Below are 9,003 nucleotides of genomic sequence, written 5' to 3'. Positions count from 1 at the left end.
AACGCCTGATCTACACATCCTCTACCACTTCTGAAACCACACTGCTCTTCCCCAATCTGATGCTCTGTACATGCCTTCACCCTTTCAATCAATACCCTCCCATATAATTTACCAGGAATACTCAACAAACTTATACATCTGTAATTTGAGCACTCACTCTTATCCCCTTTTCCTTTGTGCAATGGCACTATGAACGCATTCCGCCAATCCTCAGGCACCTCACCATGAGTCATACATACATTAAATAACCTTACCAACCAGTCAACAATACAGTCACCCCCTTTTTTAATAAATTCCACTGCAATACCATCCAAACCTGCAGCCTTGCCGGCTTTCATCTTCCGCAAAGCTTTTACTACCTCTCCTCTGTTTACCAAAACATTTTCCCTAACCCTCTCACAATGCACACCACCTCGACCAACTCACCCTATATCTGCCACTCTATCATTAAACACATTCAACAAACCTTCAAAATACTCACTCCATCTCCTTCTCACATCACCACTACTTGTTATCACCTCCCCATTTGCGCCCTTCACTGAATTCCCATTTGCTCCCTTGTCTTACGCACTTTATTTACCTCCTTCCAGATTATATATATGTATATATATATATATATATATATATATATATATATATATATATATATATATATATATATATATATATATATATATATATATATATATATATATATATTCTTTCTTTCATACTATTCGCCATTTCCCGCATTAGCGAGGTAGCGTTGAGAACAGAGGACTGGGCCATTGAGGGAATATCCTCACCTGGGCCCCTTCTCTGTTCCCTCTTTTGGAAAATTAAAAAAAAAGAAAAAAAAAAAAAAAAAAGTGAGAGGGGAGGATTTCCAGCCCCCCGCTCCCTCCCCTTTTAGTCGCCTTCTACGACATGCAGGGAATACGTGGGAAGTATTCTTTCTCCCCTATCCCCAGGGATATATATATATATATATATATATATATATATATATATATATATATATATATATATATATATATATATATATATATATCTATATATATATATATATATATATATATATATATATATATATATATATATATATATATATATATATATATATATATATATAAATATATATATATATATATATATATATATATATATATATATATATATATATATATATATATATATATATATATATATATATATGTATATATATGTATATATATATATATATATATATATATATATATATATATATATATATATATATATATATATATATATATATATATATATATATATATATATATATATATATATATATATATATATATATATATATATATATATATATATATATATATATATATATATATATATTTTTTTTTTTTTTTTTTTCATACTATTCGCCATTTCCAGCGATAGCGAGGTAGCGTTAAGAACAGAGGACTGGGCCTTTGAGGGAATATTCTCACCTGGCCCCCTTCTCTGTTCCTTCTTTTGGAAAATTAAAAAAATAAATGAATAAATAAATATATATATATATATATATATATATATATATATATATATATATATATATATATATATATATATATATATATATATATATATATATATATATATATAAATATATATATATATATATATATATATATATATATATATATGTATATATATATATTTATTTATATATACATATATATATATATATATATATATATATATATATATATATATATATATATTTATATATATATATATACATATATATATATATATATATATATATATATATATATATATATATATATATATATATATTTTTTTTTTTTTTTTCATACTATTGGCTATTTCCCGCGATAGCGAGGTAGCGTTAAGAACAGAGGACTGGGCCTTTGAGGGAATATCCTCACCTGGACCTCTTCTCTGTTCCTTCTTTTGGAAAATAAAAAAAAAAAAAAAAAAAAAAAAAACGAGAGGGGAGGATTTCCAGCCCCCCGCTCCCTTCCCTTTTAGTCGTCTTCTACGACACGCAGGGAATACGTGGGAAGTATTCTTTCTCCCCTATCCCCAGGGAATAAAATATATATATATATATATATATATATATAAATATATATATATATATATATATATATATATATATATATATATATATATATGTATATATATATATATATATATATATATATATATATATATATATATATATATATATATATATATATATATATATATTCTTTTCTTTCTTTTAAACTAGTCGCCATTTCCCGCGTTAGCAAGGTAGCGTTAAGAACAGAGGACTGGGCCTTTTTTGGAATATCCTCACCTGGCCCCACTCTGTTCCTTCTTTTGGAAAATTAAAAAAAAAAAAAAACGAGAGGGGAGGATTTCCAGCCCCCCGCTCCCTTCCCTTTTAGTCGTCTTCTACGACACGCAGGGAATACGTGGGAAGTATTCTTTCTCCCCTATCCCCAGGGAATAAAATATATATATATATATATATAAATATATATATATATATATATATATATATATATATATATATATATATGTATATATATATATATATATATATATATATATATATATATATATATATATATATATATATATATATATATATATATATATATATATATTTATTTATTCATTTATTTTGCTTTGTCGCTGTCTCCCGCGTTTGCGAGGTAGCGCAAGGAAACAGACGAAAGAAATAGCCCAACCCACCCCCATACATATGTATATACATAGACGTCCACACACCGAAATATACATACCTATACATCTCAAAATACACATATATACACACACAGACACATGCATATATACTCATGCATACAATTCACACTGTCTGCCTTTATTCATTCCCATTGTCACCTCGCCACACTTGGAATACCATCCCCCTCCCCCCTCAGGTGTGCGAGGTAGCGCTAGGAAAAGACAACAAAGGCTCCAATCGTTCACACTCAGTCTTTATCTGTCATGCAATAATGCCCGAAACCACAGCTCCCATTCTACATCCAGGAACCACACAACTTTTCTTGGTTTACCCCAGACGCTTCACATGCCCAGATTCAATCAACTGACAGCACGTCAACCCCGGTATACCACATCGATCCAATTCACTCTATTCCTTGCCCTCCTTTCACCCTACTGCATGTTCAGGCCCCATCACTCAAAATCCTTTTCACTCTATCTTTCCACCTCCAATTTGGTCTCCCGCTTCTCCTCGTTCCCTCCACCTCCGACACATATATCCTCTTGGTCAATCTTTCCTCACTCATTCTCTCCATGTGCCCAAACCATTTCAAAACAGACCTTTCTGCTCTCTCAACCAAGCTCTTTTTATTTCCCCACATCTCTCTTACCCTTACATTACTTACTCGATCAAACCATCTCACACAACACACTGTCCTCAAACATCTCATTTCCAGTACATCCATCCTCCTGCGCACAACTCTATCCATAGCCCACGCCTCGCAACCATACAACATTGTTGGAACCACTATTCCTTCAAACATACCCATTTTTGCTTTCCGAGATAATGTTCTCGACTTACACACATTCTTCAAGGCTCCCAGGATTTTCGCCCCCTCCCCCACCCTATGATTCACTTCCGCTTCCATGGTTCCATCCGCTGCCAGATCCACTCCCAGATATCTAAAACACTTTACTTCCTCCAGTTTTGATCCATTCAAACTTACCTCCCAATTGACTTGACTCTCAACCCTACTGTACCTAATAACCTTGCTCTTATTCACATTTACTCTTAACTTTCTTCTTTCACACACTTTACCAAACTGAGTCACCAGCTTCTGCAGTTTCTCACATGAATCAGCCACCAGCGCTGTATCATCAGCGAACAACAACTGACTCACTTCCCAAGCTCTCTCATCCAAAACAGACTTCATACTTGCCCCTCTTTCCAAAACTCTTGCATTCACCTCCCTAACAACCCCATCCATAAACAAATTAAACAACCATAGAGACATCACACACCACTGCCGCAAACCTACATTCACTGAGAACCAATCACTTTCCTCTCTTCCTACACGTGCATATGCTTTAAATCCTTGATAAAAAGTTTTCACTGCTTCTAACAACTTGCATCCCACACCATATATATATATATATATATATATATATATATATATATATATATATATATATATATATATATATATATATATATATATATATATATATATATATATATATATGGCGAATAGTTTGAAAGAAAGAAAAGAAAGATATATATATAAATATATATATATATATATATATATATATATATATATATATATATATATATATATATATATATATATATATATATATATATATATATATATATATATATATATATATATATATATATATATGTATACATACATATATATGTATATATATATATATATATATATATATATATATATATATATATATATATATATATATATATATATATATATATATATATATGGTAAATTATATGGGAGGGTATTGATTGAGAGGGTGAAGGCATGTACAGAGCATCAGATTGGGGAAGAGCAGTATGGTTTCAGAAGTGGTAGTGAAAAGTTTTTATCGAGGATGTAAGGCATGTGTACGTGTAGGAAGAGAGGAAAGTGATTGGTTCTCAGTGAATGTAGGTTTGCGGCAGGGGTGTGTGATGTCTCCATTGTTGTTTAATTTGTTTATGGATGGGGTTGTTAGGGAGGTAAATGCAAGAGTCTTGGAAAGAGGTGCAAGTATGAAGTCTGTTGGGATGAGAGAGCTTGGGAAGTGAGTCAGTTGTTGTTCGCTGATGATACAGCGCTGGTGGCGGATTCATGTGAGAAACTGCAGAAGCTGGTGACGGAGTTTGGTAAAGTGTGTGGAAGAAGAAAGTTAAGAGTAAATGTGAATAAGAGCTAGGTTATTAGGTACAGTAGGGTTGAGGGTCAAGTCAATTGGGAGGTGAGTTTGAATGGAGAAAAACTGGAGGAAGTGAAGTGTTTTAGATATCTGGGAGTGGATCTGTCAGCGGATGGAACCATGGAAGCGGAAGTGGATCATAGGGTGGGGGAGGGGGCGAAAATTTTGGGAGCCTTGAAAAATGTGTGGAAGTCGAGAACATTATCCCGGAAAGCAAAAATGGGTATGTTTGAAGGAATAGTAGTTCCAACAATGTTGTATGGTTGCGAGGCGTGGGCTATGGATAGAGTTGTGCGCAGGAGGATGGATGTGCTGGAAATGAGATGTTTGAGGACAATGTGTGGTGTGAGGTGGTTTGATCGAGTAAGTAACGTAAGGGTGAGAGAGATGTGTGGAAATAAAAAGAGCGTGGTTGAGAGAGCAGAAGAGGGTGTTTTGAAATGGTTTGGGCACATGGAGAGAATGAGTGAGGAAAGATTGACCAAGAGGATATATGTGTCGGAGGTGGAGGGAACGAGGAGAAGAGGGAGACCAAATTGGAGGTGGAAAGATGGAGTGAAGAGGATTTTGTGTGATCGGGGCCTGAACATGCAGGAGGGTGAAAGGAGGGCAAGGAATAGAGTGAATTGGAGCGATGTGGTATACAGGGGTTGACGTGCTGTCAGTGGATTGAATCAAGGCATGTGAAGCGTCCGGGGTAAACCATGGAAAGCTGTGTAGGTATGTATATTTGCGTGTGTGGACGTGTGTATGTACATGTGTATGGGGAGGGTTGGGCCATTTCTTTCGTCTGTTTCCTTGCGCTACCTCGCAAACGCGGGAGACAGCGACAAAGTATAAAAAAAAAAAATATATATATATATATATATATATATATATATATATATATATATATATATATATATATATATATTTTTTTTTTCATACGATTCGCCATTTCCCGCGTTTGCGAGGTAGCGTTAAGAACAGAGGACTGGGCCTTAGAGGGAAAATCCAAACCTGGCCCCCTTCTGTGTTCCTTCTTTTGGAAAATTAATAAAAAAAAAAAACGAGAGGGGAGGATTTCCAGCCACCCGCTCCCTCCCCTTTTAGTCGCCTTCTACGACAAGCAGGGAATACATAGGAAGTATTCTTTCTCCCCTATCCCTAAGGATATATATATATATACATATATATATATATATATATATATATATATATATATATATATATATATATATATATATATATATATATATATATATATATATATATATATATATATATATATATATATATATATATATATGTATATATATATATATAAATATATATATATATATATATATATATATATATATATATATATATATATATATATATATATATATATATATATATATATATATATATATATATATATATATATATATATATATATATATATATATATATATATATATATATATATATATATATATATATATATATATATATATATATATATATATATATATATATATATATATATATATATATATATATATATATATATATGGTAAATTATATGGGAGGGTATTGATTGAGAGGGTGAAGGCATGTACAGAGCATCAGATTGGGGAAGAGCAGTATGGTTTCAGAAGTGGTAGAGGATGTGTGGATCAGGTGTTTGCTTTGAAGAATGTATGTGAGAAATACTTGGAAAAAGCAAATGGATTTGTATGTAGAATTTATGTATCTGGAGAAGCCATATGATAGAGTTGATAGAGATGCTCTGTGGAAGGTATTAAGAATATATGGTGTGGGAGGAAAGTTGTTAGAAGCAGTGAAAAGTTTTTATCGAGGATGTAAGGCATGTGTACGTGTAGGAAGAGAGGAAAGTGATTGGTTCTCAGTGAATGTAGGTTTGCGGCAGGGGTGTGTGATGTCTCTATGGTTGTTTAATTTGTTTATGGATGGGGTTGTTAGGGAGGTAAATGCAAGACTTTTGGAAAGAGGGGCAAGTATGAAGTCTGTTGGGGATGAGAGAGTTTGGGAAGTGAGTCAGTTGTTGTTCGCTGATGATACAGCGCTTGTGGCTGATTCATGTGAGAAACTGCAGAAGCTGGTGACTGAGTTTGGTAAAGTGTGTGGAAGAAGATAGTTAAGAGTAAATGTGAATAAGAGCAAGGTTATTAGGTATAGTAGGGTTGAGGGTCAAGTCAATTGGGAGGTGAGTTTGAATGGAGAAAAACTGGAGGAAGTAAAGTGATTTAGATATCTGGGAGTGGATCTGGCAGCGGATGGAACCATGGAAGCGGAAGTGGATCATAGGGTTGGGGAGGGGGGCGAAAATTCTGGGGGCCTTGAAGAATGTGTTGAAGCCGAGAACATTATCTCGGAAAGCAAAAATGGGTATGTTTGAAGGAATAGTGGTTCCAACAATGTTGTATGGTTGCGAGGTGTGGGCTATGGATAGAGTTGTGCGCAGGAGGATGGATGTGCTGGAAATGAGATATTTGAGGACAATGTGTGGTGTGAGGTGGTTTGATCGAGTGAGTAACGTAAGGGTAAGAGAGATGTGTGGAAATAAAAAGAGCGTGGTTGAGAGAGCAGAAGAGGGTGTTTTGAAGTGGTTTGGGCACATGGAGAGAATGAGTGAGGAAAGATTGACGAAGAGGATATATGTGTCGGAGGTGGAGGGAACGAGGAGAAGAGGGAGACCAAATTGGAGGTGGAAAGATGGAGTGAAAAAGATTTTGTGTGATCGGGTCCTGAACATGCAGGAGGGTGAAAGGAGGGCAAGGAATAGAGTGAATTGGAGCGATGTTGTATACCGGGGTTGACGTGCTGTCAGTGGATTGAATCAAGGCATGTGAAGCGTCTGGGGTAAACCATGGAAAGCTGTGTAGGTATGTATATTTGCGTGCGTGGACGTATGTATATGCATGTGTTTGGGGGTTGGGGGGTTGGGCCATTTCTTTCGTCTGTTTCCTTGCGCTACCTCGCAAACGCGGGAGACAGCGACAAAGTATAATAGATAAAAATATATATATATATATATATATATATATATATATATATATATATATATATATATATATATATATATATATATATCTTTAGATATATTCCTAGGAAGTTTCCCCGCGACTCGTAGAAGGCGAATAAACGGGACGCTAGCGGGGGATAGAAATTCTCCCCTTCGTGTATTTTAACTTTCTAAAAGGTGAAGCAGAAGAAGGAGTCATACGGGGAGTGCTTATTTTCCTTGGAGGCTCAGATTGGGGTGTCTAAATGTGTGTGGATGTAACGAAGATGAGAAAAAAATTAGATATAGTTAGTATGTTTGAGGAAAGGAACCTGGATGTTTTGGCTCTATGTGAAACGAAGCTCAGTGGTAAAGGGGAATAGTGGTTTTTGAATGTCTTGGGAGTAAAGTCAGGGGTTGGTGAGTGGACAAGAGCAAAGGAAGGAGTAGTAGTGCTTCTGAGGCAGGAGTTGTGGGTGTCTGTGATTGAGTTTAAGAAAGTAAATTGCAGACTGATATGGGTAAAACTGAAAGTAGATAGAGAGAGATTGGTGATTTTTTGTGCCTCTGCACCAAGTCTTGAGAAGAAAGATCACGAGAGGCAAGTGTTTTGGGAACAGCTGATTGAGTGTTTTAACTGCTTTGATGCACGAGAGCGGGTTATAGTGATGGGTGACTTGAATGCAAAGGTGAGTAATGTGGCAGTTGAGGGAATGATTGGTGTACATGCGGTGTTCAGTGTTGTAAATGGAAATGGTGAAGAGTTTGTAGATTTGTTTGCTGAAAAAGGACTGGCGATTGGGAATACCTAGATTAAAAAGAGAGATACATAAACATATGTAGGTAAGTCGGAGAGATAGCCAGAGAGCGTTATTGGATTACTTGTTAATTGATAGGCGCGTGAACGAAAGGCTTTTGGATGTTAATGTGCTGAGAGGGGCAACTGGAGGGTGAAGATTTGCAAAGAGAAGGTTGGGGTGAAGAGAGTGGTGAAAGGAAGTGAGCTTGGAAAGGAGACATGTGTGAGAAGTACCAGGGGAGAAACAGATGATAGCAAATGACATAATTGGAGGGTGGGTGGGGAGGAATGGGATTTATTCACG

Source organism: Panulirus ornatus, chromosome 66, assembly GCF_036320965.1.
Source record: "Panulirus ornatus isolate Po-2019 chromosome 66, ASM3632096v1, whole genome shotgun sequence".
NCBI lineage: Eukaryota > Metazoa > Arthropoda > Malacostraca > Decapoda > Palinuridae > Panulirus > Panulirus ornatus.
This window is presented reverse-complemented; position numbering follows the sequence as displayed.